The sequence below is a fragment of the Papilio machaon genome, chromosome 6, assembly GCF_912999745.1.
Source record: "Papilio machaon chromosome 6, ilPapMach1.1, whole genome shotgun sequence".
Taxonomy (NCBI): Eukaryota; Metazoa; Arthropoda; class Insecta; order Lepidoptera; family Papilionidae; genus Papilio; species Papilio machaon.
Genome location: NC_059991.1, coordinates 420,332 through 445,202, shown reverse-complemented (window position 1 = coordinate 445,202; position 24,871 = coordinate 420,332). Strand labels below are relative to the sequence as shown.

At 31.6% G+C, this 24,871-nt stretch overlaps 1 protein-coding gene across 1 annotated transcript in view; it reads left to right on the top strand.

Moving 5' to 3' along the window:
- Positions 1 to 24,871, top strand: part of LOC106710940 (QRFP-like peptide receptor) — a 54,974-nt gene that overhangs the window by 16,899 nt on the left and 13,204 nt on the right. The gene's annotated exons all lie outside the window — the stretch shown is intronic.

Below are 24,871 nucleotides of genomic sequence, written 5' to 3'. Positions count from 1 at the left end.
GTGACCAGATGTTACTGACACAAATTAAGTTTGACCTAACTAGCGTTGATTTATTACCTTGAAAGTGAGGTTTTACTTTGTTGTCGTTAAATTTACGAGCAGCTAGAGATTAATAAACCAAGTTATTTAGTGTTACATAATTTATAATGTATAGTTATTAAAAAATAGATTATTTAGATCTCAATTACGACAAATTTGGCCAGAAAGCCTTGTCAGCGGAATTGAAATAGGACAAGAATACGACTCCGGCTCAAAAAACAAAATCGACGTAGTTACGTGTCTACGTCGCTACACTAAGAAAATTGTATACCATATTTTCCCTGCTCAGTTTTCTTATAGGAGTTATATATTATTTTTAAAAAGTTCTATTTCCAAAGAATTCTCTTACATGTACTTATAACTTTGTGCTCTTTTTCTAAGAGGAATTTTTACTAAAGGTGTTTTTTTTATACCTCAGCTTTTTTGAAGCTACGCTTTTATAGGAACGTTTTACGTTACGCGTGACCGTTGATGTTGTATGAACATCTAAATGGATTCTGATTTTCGATTAACTCGGTTGAGTGGTTTTTAGTTGTAACATTTAGTACACGGTCTGAGAAAGTTTTTGTGAAAAATAAGTGGGTCTCTATAAGTATTTTTAAGAAAATATCAAAAACAGTAGCAATGGCGGATTTGAACCTGGTAATTCACACACACATAAATATTAAATTCACACTTTTCGTGAACATGTAACCAATAGTATGAAAAACTAACAATCGGTCAATGATGAGTAACAAAAAAGGTATAACTCATTTCGGCATATCTTTTTCTTCGCTTATGTATATTATGTAACTAGTGGATTTATTATTTATTGTGTGGGTGTTTTAATAAATATTTTTCCAAGAATTTTAAGCGACAAATCGCCAAAGCTCGCAATTCCTATGAGAGTTATCTTTTACTGCAAATATTTATATGGGGAAGTCGGATGTTGTTTTTCTTGTGTACACATTTTTCTGCAATCTCAAGTTATTTGTTGCCGCGTCCGTTCCAAAAGTTATACAAATATTCACCACAATGTACGTCATGTTCCTGTCGAATTATATTTATAAGCTTCATAATTTATGGGTATAAGGTTAATCTAACGTAGGCGTAAAATTCTTTGAAGAATAAATGGTGCTTTGTGCCAGGAACTTATTTTGAATTCTACTTGGATAACTTTCATTAGTACCAACCAATATTTGATATAATTTATTTAATACATTATTGTTTTCTGTGCCGTAACATAAGATGTTACCTTCAAATTAGCAATTAGTAGCAACTGAAACACGTCTACTTCTAGACAAAAGTCCCTAAATTATTTCAGAGATTGATCCTGCCATAGAATTATACGCTATATTAAAAAATTAACCAGTGGACCTAGCAAGAATATTTGTGACAATCGCCTTCGTATCGTTATCGTTAACTATGTCAAAATTTTTGGTGTACTTTACGTCCGCTGCACTAATTTACAGAATGTACGTGCTAGGCCCACAGATATCTGTCTTTTACCGTTGGTTTCTGAACTCAAAATCTCTGTATAAGACATATCGTCATCCCCGTCATTATCTTTAACATAACAGAGACAACAATATGTTTTTAACGAAGATTGTGGTCTCAGAACCCACGCTAATTATATAAGTTATCACTAATTAAAATCTATTTTTCCACAAATATTGTTTATTTAAACAGTTTCAATTACAAAAAATAAAAGCGAGAATAGAGAGCAATTTAATTGTATGCGTATTCTTTGTGTCGTCGTACTTAGAGCGACCTTTTCTTTATGAAACGCATCAGAGAACAATTTTTGACATTACTAGATTCGTATTCAGAGAGCGGGTCTGTCTGCGGCCGCTCTTGTTAAGTAAAGGGCGTGTTGTAGATTGTTAATTGGACTGTAAATATTCTTTATATAAAATGTACATAGTATTATTTAAAACTATATGTGGGTATATAAATAGTTTACCAAGTATATGTACTCCAAACATAATTCACAAAAATATTTTATATGGATTTTTTTTATATCACTGTTTGTCATCGTCCATTTAAACTTTTAGTAAATAATAGTTTAAAATTAATAAATGTATATATTTATATATATTGTTTAAATCTATCTATATATGGGAAACAATCGTACAAGAAAATATTCATTCGTTCAATGATTCAAGAAAACAAGAGGATATTTTGCTAAAGTTTACATAACACAAAGCTTTTATTGAAACAATTTATTGATACCTCGTAGGCGTGATACGAATTGTCGAGAGTACGTAAATAATGAATTAATTTACAAACTCCACGCTAAGAATAACTCGTTATATAAAATAAATACTGCTTGTATTTTAACAAGTATCGAAGTATATTTATATTTATATATTCTCCGTTGTTATACTATTTATTGATTACAAACAGTGGAATATAAAGTATCAAGATCTCGTAATTTACGTTTTTGACAGACTTAGATAATAAAGTACAATGATTTAATAATAGCAAAGTTTCTTCTTATTTCAAAGTACTTATTTAATATAATATTCAATGATACTGGGTGTCAAGGGTCTGGGTAGTCGTGGATAATCTAGTAAAAAGAGTTTTGTCTAAATTTCTTGATAAAAAAGCGAGCGATTCTTTGTCTACCTTAAATGGCAGAGGAGGGTGGCATGGAATGAGGGTGCTTCCTCTTCTTATATGTCCCGATGAGTTGGAGGAAATTACTAAATTTAGGCCTACGGTACGTACATCCATCAGACGTTACGCGGTATTGCTTCGACCTCACAGATGTCTTCTGTGTGGTCGTGGTATCCAGCCCATCTTGCAGCAGATGTTGTTGCGGGCTCTACCACTGTTCATTAATATTTTCTCAAGTATTTTCTGTCCCGTATGAAATAGGAGTGTCATAGGTACAATGCGGTGGGTAGTCGTAGTGAGAACGCAACTGTTCCGTGAAAATAGCTTCGCTTAATTTACTCAATTTTAAGTTGTGTCTGACAACAGAAACAAGTTTCATTTTGAAAGTTATTCGTGTGAAATGTGGTATTATTTCGAGGATATTTCGTAATTATTCTAATGATTAATGTTGTTAATAAATTGTAAACTGTCACAGAAGCAAAATGGCTTTTGAACTTTCAATATGTATGAATGTTTGTATTTATAATTTTCAGTAATTAATTAATTTCGAATGTCTCACTCAATTTGAAATTTTAAAATTAAACTTATGTTGCATGAATAAAATCTTGATTCTATTTTTGTTCTATTTCTTAACTGAAAAAGTTTATAAGCGATTCACTTAGGCTGTAATTTCGCATTTGGAATTTTATATTAATCATAGCGTATGGGTGGTGGTATTTCATTAACAAGTATTAAATTATAGTGGCATTAGATGGCGTGAACACAATCGTATTAATGCGTAGTTCACATGCAGAGCGGCTTCACTGCAGTTTTCATTACGCGAGATTATTTGAAATATACGACGTTTCAACATTTTATACCGCGACACAGAGACGTCCTATATATCAAGGAATGTAAATTATTTTATTAAAGTATGCTATAAACGTACGACTACGCGTTGTATGTTAATATAAATAAATTTTATACTTAGTATTTTCATATGGAATATTGTATAGAATAGTTGTTTTAAAAAATAAAAAAGCTTATTTTTTATATGAATGTTTCAGTAGCAAAAAGTCATGGTTTGTTTATTACATGCTTACTATGATGTAATGCTTTCAACCAAACCGCACTGAGCAAGCGAGGTTGACTATGGCCTAGTCACCTCTATTTTAGGGTAGGCTCCAAGTCCTTCAGTGGGGGACGTATAGTGAGCTGATGATGATGATCTTATACCATGTCACTAAGTCACAGTTATTGTTTACAAATTTTCAATATTCAGCCTTTTCAGGTTTCGTAAAGCGTGGAAATTCAACTTGGGACACGTGTCATACTTATAACTCACAGCAACACCCGCAACAATATACTCGTAGGTATGTACATTTATAAAATATAGGTAGAAAGTAAAAGGCGCACTTGCTTGTTTCTTCTTTCTTTTATTTTACTTGGATATTAATATTTCACTTATTATCTGAAATAATATTCCTGCATGTGATAAAAACTAATACTCAAACTCTATTAATTTAAGAAGATTATATCTGAACGAGGACATGCAATTTTCAGTCACTAAATCGCTCAGCTCAAGTTATTTCAGCTGCGAGTTAACCGGATTTTGACATAATTTTAGAAATTTAGTTGCCTCAAATGTAACAGGAGCATTTAGAAAAAAAAACTACTAAAAAATCGTCTCACGATAAGCATATATATAAGTTTCAGTGATGTAAGTACATTTGGCCAGGCTGTTTGACTCTCTTGTGATGTCAACACAGCTATAAAACCTAAATAGGAGGTCGTATATAGAACTCAATTCAAAAGGCACGTTTACACTGAATACGTTGTAATTTTAGTTACATATTTGCGTAAAGCGTGCTTGTATGACTATGATGAGGGTTACGTAATTATGTATTGAATTTTAAATAAATTAAATAAAATATTATGTAAGTATGTTTTAAGTGATTTTTCATTGAGAAGGAAAAATATAGTTATTGAATATGGGAACTGTTAAAAGATTGAATTTCTGTGATGACTTAAAATAACTTAAGCTTAAGTTTAACTCTAGTTTGTTGAAGCTTTGTTTGTTTGAGACTTTGTATTTTCTTTTGTTTTTGTTATTTATAAAATAACCATGTTGATATAGGTAAAACTAATTTAGTAGAAGTCCACCTTTATGACTACGACCTAATTCCAAATTAGAGCAATTAGAGTTTAATTGCTTGTCCCACAGAGGGCGGTAAATGAAATATCTTTTTTTTCATTAACCTAAGAGTATCAAACTGGGATTCCATTTTTAATTCATTATTCACGATGAACATCACTAAAGATACCAACATATGTAAATACTTAGTGTAATACTTACCATTATATAATATTAGAATCAAGTGAATAATTTTAGTTATGTATTAGTTATTTATCATTTAATGATTAGTGATGTGCAGTTTAATAAATTAATAATTACATTTCATTTGACATTCCAAAGCATATCAGTAGAGTTCATAAATAACAAATTAGCTTTATGTTTGCTGCACCGAGCTTCAATATTTGTACGAGAAATTGAATGGATTGTTCGTTCGCCGGTTCATATTGAACTTACGATCTGTTACAAACAAAACTATTGTAGTTATAAATATATAGCTCTTATAATTTGACTGCGTGGTAACTTTATACTTTACAAATTTACAATTTTACATATACAGAATTCCAAAAAAAAAAAATATGGGAGAGAATTAGTGTTCGTTGCTTTTTGAGGATAAATCTACTAATCTTACTAATAATATAAATGTGATGGATGGATTCATGGATGTTTGTTTGAAGGCATCTTCAGAACGGCTCAATGGATCGCGATGTTTGGCATAGATGTAGATCATAGTCTGGAAGATCACATAGGCTACTTATAATGTTTTTTTATTCCGCGGACGGAGTCGCGGGCGATAACCTATTTTATCAAATGAAATAAATTTTGGATGATTGACTTTCTATTTGTTTTACAATTTTTTTAAGTTTTGTTTTTTAAGTTTGATATTGAAAATTAAGAGCGAAACATTTGTGATTTTTCATTATGTAAATCAACTCAAATTGCATCATAATGTGGATGTGGTAAAATATCAATGGCACCATATCATAATGAAAATAGCACACTCCGTAGTGCAGAGAAATGCAACAATTTTCAACATGACAGACTCTCATTGCGTTGACGACGTGAGTGTGTTTGAGCGAAGGCGTGAATACTCTATTATTAGACGAGTGCACATCTCCTCTTAAAATTAGCTTAGATTGTAGACAAAGTGACTATTCATGTATTTCTTACGAAATTCAATTTGATTTAAATGTTTATTGCATCTTAAGAATATGCAATGCAACGTAAAGAATTTAAAGTTTCTTAAAATTGTATGCGCTCGAAAGTCATTTTTTAAGAAAATAATTTTCTATTCTTGTTATAACATCCTGTATGAAGCTTTATTTTTTCTCATCGCGCAATTCTATATTCTGTCATGCGATGTTATATCCCGCATATTTCTTAATGACCTTATTTCTTTAGTGAACTTTGCTGCCGTTTTTTGTTTCTGTACTTCAATAGTGTACTTACTTTTAATATTATAGTCTGTTTTGTGAGTAATGGCGAATTGTTTTATTTGTCACTTCGTACTTTCGTTACTCGTAAGCTTACAGATAATTTTATTTATATGTGAAAAATGTTTCTTTTTAGTTGGCTGTGAAATTTCTTATAAGATAATAGCAGGCTTACTCCATGTCAGGTTTATTTAGGTCGCAATAAGCTCGTTACGATGGTACTTAATCCTATGGATTAAAACGAATGGGTTTTAAAAAAGGATAAAAAAGAACTTGGTAGGCAATATTTTATAACGACGATATTTTATGGTCGATTCTACATTTAGTGAAGTTACTGAAAATGCTACCTATTCCGCACAGAGCTTGAAATCTTTTCATCTATTCTCATACAATAAAAAAGTATAAAAAAAAGTAGATTAAAAAAAAGTATTTGTAGTATTTACATACATTCTGTATTTTAATTGAGAAACAAAAAATAGCATGCAGTTACCAATAGAAGAAATGTCCGGAAGAAAATAGTAGGAATACATATTATTTATTCAACAATAACTAACTTTGTTTTCAGTATTCAGAAATGTAGTTTATGTTCAGTTGTGCGGGATGCCTCGCCCGCGGCGATGTGGGCACCTCTCTCCTCTCACAAACTTTTACTTATCTTAAACATAACTACGGGAACAAACAACTTTTATGAATACAAATAGAATTGTGGAAACTGGATGAAAGTTACTAAAGATTCTTTATCTTTGCAGAACCATATTTTTGTTAATGTTTCGCAAACACTTACAGAAACTATTTAAAAAAATTACTAATAAAAGTTTATAAAGTGATAAATAATTTCTTTTGTAATTTTATTGTTACGAAAAATGCAGTATTCTTGTAAAAAGTTCTCTGTACGAAAATCTTTAGCTTAATGCGTGTTCTAAAAAGTTCATCGAAGATGAGAAAATAAAGAAAATTAAAAATAAATTTATTAATAAATTAAATTAAAATGATTTTACTTTATTATTTGATAAACTTATTTTGTGGAAGGAGTATATTAACAATATTAAAATTCGATCGTCGGCACTTGATTACAAAATTGACAAGAAGACAAAAAATCTGTAATCTTTTAATTAGGTTCATGCATTAGTAGTAAGAAAATTCTCCCGAGCAACGTCTGGTGTAAACACAATACTTAAAGAGAAGTAAGTTGAAGTTGCAACTGTTTGTATTACGTCAGTAAACTAGTGTAACTTGACATGACGGTAAGATAACTTCCGTGTATAAATGTGCATATGTACGTAAATTTTAACAAGTCAAATAATTTGAACGTAATTTGAAGAAGCTTTTTTAAACTTATTTTATCAGTAATAAACTATTTTAACATCACATTCTAGACCAAGTACCTGAAACAATTAATGATTGTGGGTTTTATTTTGATGACATTTCTTTGTTTCGTAAACCTTATAAATAGCCGACTATAAAGGGAAAACTTAAAAAATCGTATCGCGGTATTGTAGCGTTAATTACTGCAGAGTTCTTTTAATTAAAGCTTTCTGTTTTTCCGCGAGTGTTTCATGCAAATTAATAGGATTCGCGTTTCAACTTTGCAAATATTTAATGTTCTTTGTGTTTGTATCGTTTATCTTAATTTTATACACTTTTAGGATGATTTGATTGTTTATTGTTTAGTTTTTTTCCAGTCAGATAGAATTTAAACGTTAATTTATTTATCGGTAAAAGAACATCCTTTGAATTCTAAATTTATATAGGATAACATATCGGAGACAATCTCACATGATGTCAAGAATAAATCCAGTGTAATGTTTGTTTTAAAACTCATTACATCATGGTTTACAAAGCGTGTTGTCACTTTAATGAGAATTTTAAGACCGTAACAGATATATGTATACATAAATATCAAGATAAATTTAATATTAATATGGTTATGTTAGGCGAATCACCTATATAATATTCACAAATATTCTAGTACTAAAATTTAGTCGAGTTGGCGACAGGCAGGCGGCCGGCCGTAATAACTTAAGCCAAAAGTTTAAGGTTTATAAAACCTTGTGTGCAGAACCCACGTGAGTGGGAAAAGGCTAGGGCGATGATGATTCTAGTACTAAAATTTGTCCTAGATTAATATAACCTTTATGTAAATAGCTATGAAAGACATTGAAATTCGCTTTAAAATACTGCAAAAGCAAAGATTAAATCCATTAGTATTTAGTGTAAAAACCTGACTGCATCATATTGTAGCAGGCGGTTGGAATATTGCCAGCTTTGCTTGATGAGTTATTGCAAAATCTGCATCGAGTTTAAAAAAGATAGCTTGTAAAGATTATAAAAGCTATAAAATGCTAAAAAAATCTTTGTACAATAATTTATTGGTAATTTATTTTTATAGAGAAGTATTTGTTTAGATTAACTTATGAATGGAAAAATTAAAATATTAATTTATTATTTTTGCGCTGTAATAAAACTGATAGAGAACATTTTAAGACTGTTTGCAGTGGAAGGAATTAGAGAAGCCATAGAACTGCCAAAGGACAGTTACAGGCTGATGATGATGTTGATGAGGCAAACAATACACATCTGGATTATCGATGGACTAGAATAATAAAATAACTGTATATTAAATGAGTAAAATATATAATTGCGTAGTAAATGTCACTTCTCTAGCTCATTTTCAAAGCTCATATTTAAGCGGCGTCGGCTGAAGAGTTGTTGACCTCTTTGAAATATTTTAATGATGTCAGTGTTGACGGCCATTTAAATTGCCATTGAAATTTTTTTTTCCACTAGTAAAAGAGAAGGAACCGCATATTATGAGAAAATCCAAAGCAGTCAATATAATCTATATATATAAAAGAAAGTCGTGTTAGTTACGCTATTTATAACTCAAGATCGGTCGAACTGATTTAGTTGAAAATTGATGGGGAGGTAGCTTAGAACTAGGAGACGGACGTAGGAACTTTTTTATCTTTTTGTCTTGTGTGCATTTTTTTATTCCGCGCGGAAGGAGTCGCGGGTAAAAGCTAGTAATATGTAAAATCTTCCTAATGTTTAGATGGACGGATGGATGGATGTTTGTTTGAAGGTATCTCCATAACGGCTGAATGGATCTTGCTGAGATTTAGCACAGATACAGAACATAGTCTGGAAGAACACATAGGCTACTTGTCAAGTTTTTTTAATTCCGCGCGGATGGAGTCGCGGGCGACAGCTAGTATTTAATAAAACGAACAGTCAGCAAACGCAAAAAAAAGAATATAATGAAGTTTTCTACAAAAAGTAAAAGATTTAAAATTAATGCTATAAATGTCGTCTTGTATAACTGGTCTATATATTATATTTATAATTTTTGGATTTGATATAATAATTTTTTATTAAGTACTGCATAATGATGTAAAATGCGCCACAAAAGTTTCTTGTTACATTAGACATTGTAAAGCGTTTTAGGTTAATTTATATTGGCTTACAACATGAATGCTAAAGCCAATGTATGTTTTCTTAAGTAGACAACTTGGTTGTTCTTAGAAACTCACTAGCTTTAATTAAGTAAATGGATTGTTGATACAATCTGCGGAGAATCCTTGCGCTATTCAACTTAATATCAACAATTACTAAGATAAGAGTACGAGTAGTACTAATTAACATTGATATTTGTACATTAAACATTTGAACCATTGGAATAATGTTCTTTGGCCTAATTCAGTTGTCTTTCCCTTTCCACCTTTGCTTATAAAGGAATGATGGGAAAGGGAAGTGGATTTCGTAGAAGGAAGGGCATAGGAAGGGGAAATATAGTCATTCAGGGCGTTCCTCTGTCGATTAAAAGTAGACAGCGCATCTGTAATTGCGGATGTCTATGTCCAGCGGTCGCTTAACTATTTCGGCAAATTCAATTAGCTGTCACCTTATGATATCAAAAGAAAAATATCTTTTAATAAGTCGGTTTAGTCGTAATTTGATTTTAAATTTTAATCACATTTTTATTTTAGACTGGAGATTTTGAATTATAAAAATGTAAGCACTTTATGAATGAGTAAATTTAATTATAGTGATATGGGATAAGTTTGAATTTGTCAGCAGTGAATGTGAAATTGATTCTCGATAGCATTTGAAAGATCGTTCACACGCGCCATCTGTCGTCAGTAAGCAAACAAATAAGTCTGGTTTGATTTATCTGTATTAATATACTAGCAGTCGCCCGCAACTTTATCAGCGCAGAATGATAAAAAGAAAATATAAAGTAGTCTGTAATTTGCCTCCGTGCTGATGCACCTTCCTATCAGAACCCCGTCAGAATTGTTCCAGCCGTTCCAGAGATTACACGAAACAAACATTACCTTACATTACCTACCAGAAATACAGACAGACAAACAGATAGACAAAAATTTTAAAAGTTTTTCGTTGTCAGTAAGACAAATACATGTGTATTGTCAACGTGTATGAAATATGTTTTTTTTTCTCCATTTAACATACAGACAGTTTTAGAAATAAATTTTGAATTGTTAAATAGTTTTAAAACTATGAAAGTATGTTAATTTCTTTGTAACGATAAAAAATATGACAGTTTTTGACAAAAGGAGGCGAAAGTGGTTCCTGTTTTCAAAAAGGGGGATAAAACTGACATTACTAAGTATAGGCCTGTCTCATTACTATCCATATTTTCTAAACTATTCGAAGCAGTTGTTTGCCCTTTTATCAATTGGCATTTAAAATCTTTTTTAACGGATAAGCAACACGGTTTTCTGAAGGGAAAGTCGACTGTCTCGAACCTTTGTGAGTTTATTGATAAAATAAGCGTATCTATAGACAACAGAGAGCAAGTAGATGCGATCTATACGGACTTTTCCAGGGCGTTTGATATTGTGGACCCATCAATTTTAATTAAAAAACTAGAGCGATATGGTTTCCACGGTAACTTATTAAATTGGCTAACTTCTTACCTAAAGAACAGAAAGTTCAGAGTAGTTATAAATGGATTCCAGTCTGATGAAGTTAATATTCATTCCGGAGTACCGCAGGGATCGCATTTAGGACCTATTTTATTTAATATATATATCAATGACATAGTAGATTGTTTTCAAAATAGTGACGTACTTCTTTACGCGGATGATTTAAAAATTTTCAAGGAAATAAAAACTGCTGCTGACGGAAATTTACTTCAAGAGGATATAAATAGATTAGTAGATTGGTGCAACCTTAACAAAATGACTCTAAATCAAGATAAATGCTATCAAATTTCATTCAACAAAAAAATTCATCCCCTTGAGTTAGATTATAAAATTAACCAAAATAGTATACAAAAGACAACTTTAATTCGTGATTTAGGCATTTTAATTGACAGTAAATTAAGCTTTGGTACTCATATTGATCATATTATTAAGAAGGGTCTAAAATTTCTTGGGCTTATCAAGCGAGTAACCAAAGATTTTAAAAACACACAAACCAATATAATCCTTTTCAACGCGTTCATTCTTAGTACTATGGAATACTGTTCGGCAGTCTGGAGTCCGCATTATAAGACGTACATAAACAGAATAGAGAGGGTTCAGAAAAAATTCATTAGACACATAACTTTTAAAGATAAACTATTAAATAAGCTACCTACGTACAAGGAAAGACTGAGTCACTACAAAATGTTGTCTTTAGAGAACCGTAGAACACTACTAGATATAAAATTATTGCATAGCATTGTCAACAACAAAATACGCTCTTCTAATCTTGTTAGTAAAATCTCTTATATAGTTCCGAAACCATATTCTAGACTAAAAAATTATAAATTGTTCAATACTAGACTATCCAAAAGCAATACCGGAGTATCAGCACCACTTAATCGTATATCACACAATCATAACAAAATTTATAAGCAATCCAACATTGACATCTTTAAAGACTCAAGTGTAATTATAAAAAATAAAATTAAAGATTATTTTCTCAATTTAGATAAATCACCTTAGGAGTTTTTTAGGTTATTTATCTTATTTGCTCATTTACTATGTTAAAGTTTTCTGTTTTTCTGTCTGTTTTTGTATTATAATTTTGTTAAAATGTTGTGTTAGCCTTTAAGTGTATTACATGACAAAATGTACTTTGATATAAACATTTTTTATTAGATTGTCATCTTTCATGTAATATGTTGGCTTCCTAAAATAAATAAATAAATAAATAAATAAATGTCTAGATGAGTACACCAGTTCATAGTTTTCCTGTGGCAAAAGCATCACTTGTTGCAGGTCGAAAGGCATTAAACGTATTCCACAACACTGTTCAAAACAGCTGTAAATTCTCCTGCAAATGTTTGTTTAACAAACTCGAGTAGTGGAATCCCATTCATCTTGATTCATTGTAATTTGCAGAGAGGTCATTACGTGAACGAGAATTTTAAAAATACAATTTCGTGAGTCTAAATAGACCGGACGTAATGTGCAACTTGTTGAACGATGTTAGTCATCTAAATGAACAACAAAAAATGCTCTCTTCTCGTAGGTGGATGACGAACATTTATAGACAGAAAAACTTTTTATTATTCACATACAAAAACAAGTCATTGGAACTTTTGTGTCAATGTGCAACTTGCAATGGGCTCGTAGTAATGATGTTTAAAAAATAAATACAATGTGATTGAGTGAATTTTTTACCTTGAGACCGATTACTTACGTCAAATGTCAGTTCTATAAGAAAATTGCACAAAAAAAGTTCAAACCCGCACGCCAACACGCGATGGTTTTTCCCTCTACAACTGCAATATGCCACCAGCCTAGCTGCCTTAAATCCTGAAGACTTGTTCAAAGATTAGATACTACGTCAGTAACGCACGTTAGGTAGTAAAAAGATTACTAAATAGTTTATTACGGGTAAAAGTGATTTTTTTTTTTTTTTATAAGAGAAGGGGGCAAACGAGCAGCGAGAACACCAAGGTGTTCATCGACGCCCATGGACATCTGCAATACCAGAGGAATCGCAAATGCGTTGCCGGCCTTTGAGATGGTGATACGCTCGCTTCTTGAAGGACCCTAAGTCGTAGTGGTTTGGAAATACCGCCGAGGACAGACCATTCTACAACGCGGCCGTGCGCGGCAAGAAATTTCGCGAGAACCGCACTGTTGTGGAATGCCAGCCGTCCAGATGGTACGGATGGTACCTGGCGGTCTGTCGGGTCGTCCGATGACGAAACTCGGCGGCAGGAATCGTTCGAAACAGTTCTTCGGAACACTCCCCGTGGTACAAACGATAAAAGATGCAGAGGGAACTGACGTCCCTCCGCAAGGCCAGAGTATCAAGCCGATCGGTAAGAGCTCGGTCGTTGACGATTCGAGTCGCTCTCCGTTGTATGCGGTCAAATGGAAGAAGCTGGTATTGGGGTGCTCCCGCCCAGAGGTGCGAGCAGTATTTCATGTGGGGCCGAACTTGCGCCTTGTACAGTTGTAGGCGGTGGCCCGGTTGGAAATACTGCTTCGCTCTACTGAGCACACCCAGCTTTTTGGAGGCCAGCTTGGCCTTGTCTTCCAAGTGACCTCGAAACTGAACGATTTATAATGAGTGTAAGTTTAATTTAACAGTGGTAGAGCTCTCATCTGGCATCTGCTGCAGTACGAGTGGCCCGCTCGTCCGGTAAACTACCACGACCGCACAGACAACAAGGCGTGATGTGGAAGTAACTAATTCCGCGTTTCGTTCTGATCTGTAAGTTTGCTCAAGGTCTAATTCTACTTCTCTTTCCCTTCCTACACTTTTCCTATAGGAATAGGATGGGAAGGAGAATTGCACTAGGCGGCAAAATGGACATGCAGGAATGCTATATACCATGTTTCTGTACGTCCACTCATCTATCCATTTAAGGTCGACAACTCATCGACAATTAGTTGGAGATGTCTACGGGCTGCAGTCGATTCGCTACTTTGACGACATCAAGTGGCCACTTGCTCTTTTACCACCTTATTATATAAATAAAATATACAAAAGGTCCTCAAAAATTTAGTTAAACTCTTTTTAAAGTTGATACTTGTCTCGGCGTTTACAAACTACACTTTTATAAATAATTTCGTCCTACGCGAAAACCTTGATGAATTGTTTATATTACTGACGGTAAATCGATGACTACAAGGATTGGCGGTAATGTACACGATCAAAGAATTCCTTCAATACATTGTCTTCCAGCACTTTATTCCCTTTAAAGATAAAATCGTTTGTTTTTGAGCTTTGTTTGTCTTAGATTCGCACCGTGATCGCAGAAATGTGTATTTATCAATTTTTATTTCTCAGTGAAATAAAACGTGACAGTATTTCCAAAATTAAAAAATCATTTCATCCTTGTAACGAAAGTGAACTAATAACAAAGATTTTTTGTTATACTTTCTAATTCTTGTTCTGTTTCTTAAACAAGGAGTGATAAATTGCAATTGAGCGTGGAAGTCATTTGTTTTGCTCTCAACGTAAATAAATTGCAGCGTTGAATAAATGTATTTAAGAATTACAAAAGATTTCTAAATAAGCTACTGATTTCATGTTCTTATTTATATAGCATGATTGCATAGTATTCGAAAACTTTGCACCCGGAATATTATAACAGGAATATACTGAATATTTTAAAAATTAAACAACCGTACATTGATAAAGAACATTACAACGACTTAACCTCTCCATAGTTTTGTACTCGTATATGATAAAGAACATTACAACGACTTAACCTCTCCATAGTTTTGTACTCGTATATTTCAGCTGTAACATGTTGTGATAATGTAAACACAACATTTTCTGATGTAATTAAAACTTGAACTTTTACATTTATATTTTAGTAACTTGATTAACAACAAGTAAGAATCACGAAGTTGATACATAGGGCGATGAATAACTTAATTTTCAGCTTAATTCAATTAATTACGGCTAAGTAAAATGATACTTGTTTTGTATTTTAATTTTATATACTTTTATGTTTCATAATATTTTAAAGCGCTGCCATTTTTTCTGCAATACCCTAAGTGTAGATTTCTTGCATCATATCTACACTATGAGCTTCCTATATGAATATTTCAAACCTCTCTGAGTGGGTCAGTAGTTCAGTTACAAGTTTTAATTAATTTTTGTCCATAAATGGATAGAAGTTGTATCGATTTATGGTAACTATTGTAAATTTGTGAACGAGTCGTATCGATTTTACCGCCTTTCTAGAATGTTCGAAACAATTTCAAAACAAGTGTTTTGTTCTGGAAGGTTCTAACAAGTCTTGAACATTACAGATAATATTTAATCTAAGTATAATTTACAGTGTTATGACAAAGTTAGATTAATTTTGTTCGTATTCGGAATGGCTTTGTAATTTCTTGTAACTTTGTGTAAGTAATTAATCCAGCTAACGCGACCAAGTAAACGTTAATTGGAAACATTACAGCCTTGATCTAACAACAAATAGGATATAGTTTTAACACACGGTGTATGGATTCGTAGACTTACTAACGATTTTTTCTTTTGGAACGAAGTTCCTTATCGCCCGTTGTGAAAGGGGGCTAGACGGAAAAAATTCTTACGAAAAGTTGTCACGACACTTTTTGCTATAGTAAGTATGTTAACGACGAATGAGCGCTACTTCACCACGGCAACGACGTGAAAATATATAACGAAAATTCATAGAAATAAAATGTATTGTAAATGTAAACTTCGTTCCATCCGGGTGTCCCTTGACACCTCTCAAGTTTTTTTTTTTAAATACTCTTGCGCCATTTTTAAAATTTTCGACATTCTGTTTAAATGTTGTAGACATTTGGTTATCTGAATAGTGTTAGACCTAAGTACTTAAGCCTAGTGTTATAAAACTCTAGGCAAACCCTGTGACCTGGGATTGCGGATAATATCTCGACCCGTAGAAGCGACTGTTCCATCAAAATTTCACGTCCTTTTTACGTATTCCGCTTGTGTTTTAGAACAATTTTTTGTACGAGCTTGGCTTTTGCGTATAACACAAAAAACTTTTACCACAAAGGGGAGTTGAGTTTTTGCAAATATCGTATGTATATTTGTCACACTTTTTTAGCAATTGCATAGAGTTTCATCAAGTGAATGGAATTTGTTAGGATAGTGTTTTTACCTTTAGCTATGTTTTATTTGCAAACCGCCAGTTGTTAACGAACTTTAATACAAATTGCTTATGTACTGGATTTGACTCTCGACTTAGAAATAAAGAGCTATTTTATTTCTGTTTGTTTATTGTATGAGTGTAGTTTTGGTGACACTCGCATGTCACCAACTGGGTATGGTATAAAAAATGTACGAAGTTATCACATATTTTTCATTATTCAGACATAGAGAGATTTGTAGATGAATCTCTAATTTGAGGATAATATATTACAGTTGGAAAAGTATTTAAACTTAAGCTTATTAGCGTCTCTGGTAAACTTTAATAAACTTTTTAAATGTAATATATATTAGTGAATACTGTTATCTTTTTGTAGAGCTTAACCAACTCTACCAGTTATAAAGTATTTAGTGGTTAATGCTGTCAAATATGATTAGCGAATTCACACTTTTTTAAATCCTATAAGTCGAGCATATTCAATTTTTTTAATATTCCTAAAAAATCGTAAGTTAATCAACGTATCTACTTATTAAATTATAAATAAACCTCAGGTTAAATTACATAAGGTAGTAAAACGTCGAAATAACATAGACATTATGAAACAAACTTGTTATAAAAAATAAATATTGAGTTAGTAATTGCCTGGATTTTCTATCGTATTCTCAAGTTGCTTTTCTAGTTTTAGATTGAAAGATTGATTTGGTAAATAAATATAACATTTGACAAGGCGTCGAGTGATGTGTTTTGAAGTCGAGGTCGATATTTGTGCCAAACCAGCTATAGTATAACAATACGTAAACGCAAGTAGCGCGATTGTTAACTATAAATATATATGTTTATTGCGATCGATAAAACGAACAAAACGGATATACAAAATCAATCTTACAAACTCCATAACAATATTGTATTCCGCCTAGTAACAGCGGTATAATATGAATTATATATTTACATTTATCTAAAATAGCTATGTTTATAATAATTTAGACAGTCGGCTTCAAACCGATGTTATAGTAACAATAATATTTCAAAGCGTCATTCAGAACAGATGCGACCTTTCATACTACCGTTTGTTAATGTAGCGAACTGTTGCCGCCAATTTCTATTCAAACTGATTCATTGGTATTTGCGTCTCGTACGCCTATTGAGCGGGATATTTTAATATATTTTCATGCATCGTAGAGACGCCTATTTCACTGAAGCTGCTGTTGAATAAAGATTTATGTGATCGGCGTACAATCAAGGTCACATAACAATTGAACAACGTTTAAATACTAATACAGGAAGTCGGAATTTTTAATTTGCTTTTCATTCATAGTAAAGATTTCTTTTGTTTCCTTTAATAAAGGTAAATCACTCATGACATCTTCTGTGGAAGTAATACTGATAAGAAGTGGGTGACACTCATGTATTATGACAAGACAAATTGTTTCGCTTATATACTGTTGATGTTTCTTCGTCTACGAATATTACATTTTGTCATACCAATAAATGCCCCTGTACATATGATAAAAACTTGAGAGGTGTCAAGGGACACCCGGATGGAACGAAGTTCCTTTCAATTAATTAGTGAAGGAATTGTAACATTTTTTTTAAGTCGCGACACCACACTGTTCAATGAGAAATAGAAATGAAAATATCTGGCTTGCTTTCTATAAGAGAGAGGGAGACAGACAGAGAAACATGCGACGCCGCACAGCTTACAATAGCTTACTATAGCAAAAAGTGTCGTGACAACTTTTCGTAAGAATTTTTTCCGTCTAGCCCACTTCCACAACGTGCGATAAGGAACTCCGTTCCAATATGCAATTTGATATTCATTATTTAATGTTCTAAGGATGTTATGATTAAACAATGTTTTACAAGACCTATGATAAAATATCTAAGTAGTTACAATTAGGTAAAGATGCGTTTGATTCAATGACGCCGAATAATGACTTTTAAAAGTCTCTTATTCATTAATTAATTTAATAACAGCTTCAGTCATTTGATCCTTTATAATTGAATTTTCGATTTGTTTCGGACGAAGTCAATTGAGCATTCTTGGAATAATTTCTGAAAGCTTTTTGTATTATAAGATTCAAACGTAATGACGGCTCGGAGTTATCTGCTAGCATATGTTTGAGCCACTGCAATTTATAAATGCCTAGAGATGTCATATAGTTTGTAAGACACTGTACGCACATTTGAATATTTCATCACATCTTCAAACAAATTTGTTTTAATAATATTTTGCAGAAATAATGTGTGTACAGATAAATAATATTTATCATTGATTCATTGTGAACGCTGGCAATAAAGTCAGACACTTAAGCAGTTTATGAAAAAAAAAAACTTTTAATTTAATGTGGTCATGTAAATTAATTAATTTTTAAAATATGTTGACGAAAAATGTTGGCAATTGGTATTTTCAAATGTTAATGGATACATAGTCTGTTATAGATTTAAATACAATTACTGTCAAAGTTAAATAAGAAAGTTAATTTTCGAGTTTCGAAAGTTTGTTTCGATAAATTTAGAATGGGGCCCGTTAAATTCCAAGGGACATGTAAACTTTGACAAATTTTATTTATATTCCGAAATAAGATTTCTTTCGCAACGTTAATTTAAATTAAACTTTTTAAATTAAATTAAATTAATTTTTTGTCTTGTATTTGGTCAAATTTATTAACTATTTTCCATGACAATAAAACGTACTCGTATATACGCAAATAATTCATGACGTTATCAACATAAACTTTACTTACTTTCTAATGATAAGTATACTATGATATTTATCAGTTAGATAATGAAAATAATAAGCAAATTTATCTATTATTGTGTCAAATCTATCATAAGTATAATACATAAATAATCCTGATGATATAAAGTTTCGACATTAGATTTTGTTTTTTGACCTAGATTCGGTTCTGTGCGTGAAAATTTTCATTACTGTGTTATGAAACTACATCAATGTGTGGAATATAATTGAAATGGGCAAAATGTAAAATAAATCTTATACATTTACTAGTTGTCGCCCGCGACTTCGTTCGCGCGCAATTAAAAACAATAATGGGGTATGAAAAATAGACAGTAGCTGATTCTCAGACCTACTGAATACACATAAAATTTTATAGAAATCGGTCAAGCGGTTTCGGAGGAGTATGGTAACTAACATTGTGACACGAGAATTTTTTACGTAAGATATTCATAACTTACGCCATATAGTCTCTTTCTTACCTTTTTGTTGGGCCAGTATACCTAAATACATACTTTCTAATTAATATAGTTCTACATAAGTGCAATATATACGTTTTTTTGTTTATAAAATCAATGCAAATAAAATGTAAGTAACGTACTCGATGTCGAATGTTAACGGTCCAGTTGCGAGCAATCGATTAAGGACATTCCTTTGGACTTTATTGAACTGTAAACATCGAATCAGTGATTTACAATTTCTTGATGATTTTAGGAGACGGAAAATTTGTATTAAGATATTTATACCGTGTTACTCTTTAGTAGTATATGAACAAATATTCATCAATGACAATATAAAATTTTTGATTAAATTACTTTAATAAAAGGTCGCGAAGGTCCTTTCTATTATTTCTCAAATTGGAAAAGTTCGCAATTTGACAAATGGGATTGATGATTTATTATTTAAAGTGATGTTGGTTTGAATATATTGAATAAGTTGTTTATTTTATTATTACTTTATTTAACTTATTTAATCATATTATATTATCAAAAAACAAACAGACTTGAATTGGCAAATGCAAATTGACGTCAATTGACTTTGGGATTTGTACACAATAAAAGGATCTGATGTCTTATTGCCACTCAAGGAAAAAAAGGAACGTTCTCTTTCAAAGGACTCCATACTTCAATAAAACACAGTAGTAAGTGTACCTACATATAATATGCGCAAACTTTTGCATACATTTCGCTGTTACTAAAAATAACATCGAGTAATATAATTTTGTTTCGTTTACTTTTTATTTATATTTCCTGAAGGAATAAAACTTGACAATCCCAATTTCCATTAAATTCCATGTTGTTATTAAGTATTCTGCTCGAGTTTTACGATTATTTTTTCGCAAGCCGCGGTTTTTACTTACAACCTTTTTTTATTAAGCCTTGCAACAAATTACCAACAAATATCGTACATTTGTAGATTAGTAGTTTTATTTCTGACGTAACGTAGGTTTTGGATTCGAATTTCAACAACCTTGTCCTAATAAATCTTTTTAAATAAACAAATTTTACCGAAAGTCACATGTTTATTTGCATGTGCATATCTTGAGTTATAAAAAAGTTCTAAAACACACGATAACAACATTGTGGTTTATTTTTTTAGATGCCGCGTTATAACCGTGTAACTCGTATTAAAGTTAAAGGAGACTAGTATGTTTGTTTATTGAACAGAAAAACAGAATTAACTATGTACTTATAAATGTTTTTAATAACACAACATGAACATTGTGTCAAGAATACTAAATATAACAATTTAGTCCAGTATATCATAAAAAGTTACAATTTCTCTTTTAATATATTTTCACTAAACTTTGTTCATTTCATGCTTTCAAAATAAACTACGAACTGTAATGCTGCGAAACGTTATTCGAATAATTGTATTATTTAAACTTTTAATTCGTTTTAAAAAAGTCCTATTACGCTACTTAGAAAGTAGAGATTAAATTAGGTATAAATACTTAACCTACAAGTTGACACGAAAAATAAATTATAAAATTGTATATACAGGTTGATTTCTAATAGTTTTGTGGAGGTAGAGGACCAACAATAGCTTTCCATTAAGAATCACATGTATACGGATAAAAAGATTATAAAGCTCCGTTCCTAGAAACCTTAGGAATATTTTGGTCACGTTCATTATACCATAATTTTTTTTTAAATACGCGTTTAACAGTAATCCCTAGAATTACATAAGATCCATTATCGTAATGTAAATTTCGTGTAGGTTTTTTTTTTCATTTGAGAAAGTGTCTAAACTGAGAATTATGTATCAAAGAGCAACGAAGAGTTTAGAGTTCACTGGATGGTCATTCAACTTACAGTCTGATGTTTACACGAAGATAAACGAAATTCCGTACAACTAAATACGTATAACCAATTCTCATTGTATTTGTGGCAAAGTCCTTAAAATGGCAAAGGTAAGATAAAAGGTGGCAATATTTTAAAAATATTCATGTTGTTACAATTATTTTCTACGTTAGTTTACTATTCAACCGTAAATGATAATTTAATCATCAAGATATTTCTTTAGCGCTATCTAAAAAATATTAAATTAGAAACACTCAATCTCTCCTACACTCGTTTCACTTCTAAAAACGGAATATTAATCCTGTTTCTGACATCAAAGGATGAAAACATTAATTAAGGCGTATTCAAATATTTACCAACGGAGACAGTGCATTACTAAACCAAACATAATTCGTCAAAATGACATGATGTGACATTCACAAAATTGCGTTTTATAAAATTGTACACTATATTGTGTACTACACACACATGTAAAAGAAACATACTCTATTTTCAAAAACAGATATGAATTTAAGTTTTTGCTGGCAGTGGAAATCCAAGATTATAATATAGTATTAGGAAAAAATATGTCATTCTATTATTTTCAATTGTTTTTCTTTGAAGGAAAGTTGTTAATTTCCACAAAACATATTACTCAAAGAAATTACTTTGGATCCCCCAGGATTTATGCTTACTCTCATTTTTTTATTTGTATTATTAACGAATCCGTATTTGTATAAGAAACTGCTTTAATAATTACACAATTTCTGTAAAGAGAATAATTTATGGCAGTTATTTTAAATGTTGAATATTTATTATTAAAGCAAATGAAGAATAATTTTACCAATGAACATTATGAGTATAAAAAAGAAAAAAAAATATGGCGCGAAAGTGAGTGGCAGTGTCCCTGACGAACTTTTGCCCTCCAGATTAATAAAATACTCATGAAGAGCGGTATAAAGAACACCCGAAACCGACGTACATGTATGCGTAGATGTATGTATTTAGAAGTCAGAGAAGTGTGTCAGGACCGAGCCAAATGGAGGTCTCTGGTCTCTGTCTACCCCTCTGGGTTAGGGACGGGCGGTTATGTTGTTGTTGTATAAATATATTTCATATTTTGTAAAGAGGCATAATTTAAAAAATTTAGTTCGAAATATATAATTAAATCTATAGTACTATTTTCAACTTTGCAACCGGTTTCAATTCAATTTCATTTTTAAATTTAATTTAATTTTAATGTTTAAGAAGTTATCAACTTCATAAAGATCAAATTACCGTTTTTGGAAATTCCCTGGAATTGTTAATAACCTCTGCGTAAAACGTTTCATTTCGCTCAATGCAAACAGTATAGTGGCAGATCCAAGGGATGTTAAATGCTTTATTAAAGGGGGATGACACGAATTAAGAAGGGTCATTATAATTGAGTAGCTCTCAATTTAAGATTAACACTCAATTCACTACTAGCGCAATAAGTCTCATATTATTTTTTATTTAAATGTAACTTACAAAACTAATATGAAACACTTCACTAGAATGCTGAAATTTAAGTTTAAAATAAAAAATTATGGACATGTCTGTCTTTTCTTTTTTTTTTAAAGAAGAGTTGAAAATCTTGTAAAAGCTCCCACGAATATTCGCAATATTAAATTAATTACAGGTGAACATATAGAAAGACTATGCTCTGCATTTTTACTTCAAAATTATAAACAGTAACTTATTGCTAAACTTGCTGAAAATGTACATAACTATCAATTTATATAGCGAACAAATAACAACACAAAATTTTCACAGTTTGTGTAGAATTTAAAGTATGTATATATTTTAGTTATTTGTTCAAATAAAAATATAGTTATCGAATTGTGACATCAATTTATTAAATGTGTTTAGCGAGATACGACCAGGTCATCCTTCTAAACGGGAGCACTTCAATAATACATTGAACTTAACTGTAAGAAAAATATTTATTGAGATAAATTTCTATCCATCATATACCCAACTGGTTATCTTATAATATTTCTGATAAAGTAATATGGAAGTTAGAAATAATTTATTTAGTAAACAAAACTATTTTTTTTCTCAACTCAAAGCTTTCTTTTTATTTATTTAATTGAATTAATGCAATTAGAACACGTAAATGCTTAGCGTAGTCTAAATGAAGGTTTCCTTAATTAGTGATTAAATAAATTGCTTGTGCAACTGCTGGCCAGTAGGGTATAAAGGTAAGCTCAGAAATAAACCTCAACATTAAAGCTTAGGGGAAAAAAATCATGGTATTTTACTTAAATTTAATCGCATAATATTTTTTTTTATTTTTTATTATCGAACCATTATATAAACTAACAAATATATCTTTACCTTTAATATATCTTTCAAGCAATAGAATAACATAGTTATGTGACCGACTTAAATATTAATCTTAATATTTTAACTTTTAATTAAAATTTGTTTTATAGTCTTTTTTTCGATCCGTCTCATATATCTAAATAATCATTGGAGAAAAAATATGCTACGTTAAAATTAATTAATTATTCATACTTTATTTCAGTATCGTAGGTCATAAAATTTACAAGGCTAGGTGTAAAGGAGTTGAATATGAAATATCACAGTAATGTAGGTCTGTCGTAAAGGGACGCTCGTTCTTACTTATGTTTTATAGCTCAATTTTTCAAGACATTGAATATTGTTATGTATAAAAACGAGTCACCCCTTAAAAAAATTCCTCCGTGATCTATAAAATTTTGTTACAAAACAAATTATTTATGACACATTCTTTAAGTGTTAAATTATTTTAAAATGTATGCATTTTTACATATATTCCACTGCAGCTGTACGACACAATCTTATAAACATATAAGTGTCACTTTCCATTAATGGCGGTCAATACATTAGTTCATATTTCGATCCCCCCGACGAATAAAGTTATATCTTATATGGAAATCCCATAGAGGATGTCATTCTTTTCGTCGGAAAGGCGGATTTGTGAATAAAGGTGTCTCTGGAAATAGGGTGTTAAAATTGTATAAATTAACGAGTTTATAAGTTTGACTTCAAATATGTGGTGTATCGAATTTTTTGTAAAATTAAGACTTCCAGTTGGAACAATATTTAAATCACTAAGTATGCACGAAGTGGATCTGTTAAGTACAACCATTGTTAATTGACCACGGCCTACCGAAATGTTTAGTGGTGAAGGCAGCTCTTAGGCAGCTCTCGCTTAAAAGGAGAGACTCTACAACGAAAACCAATTAGTCCCGTACTGGCTCACCAGAAAATTATTACATTATTCAATGAAACAATGTTTTGATCTATTTGGTCTATATACAAGGTGGCAATCAAGCAAGCGGTCGCCTGAATTCGCCGAAATAGCGAAGCGACCGCTGCTCATAGATATCCGTCATTACTGATTCTTTGCCTACCTCTAATCATCGGAGGAGGGGCGCACGGAAAGAGAAGATTTCCCCTTCCTATGCATCACCTCCTCCGTTACATCCGCTTCCCCGTGGGGAGGGAAAGATAACTAAAATTAGGACTCCGCTCCACACTTATCAGACGAAATGCGAAATGACTTCCACTTCAGGCCTGTTTTTTGTGTGGTCATAATTATTG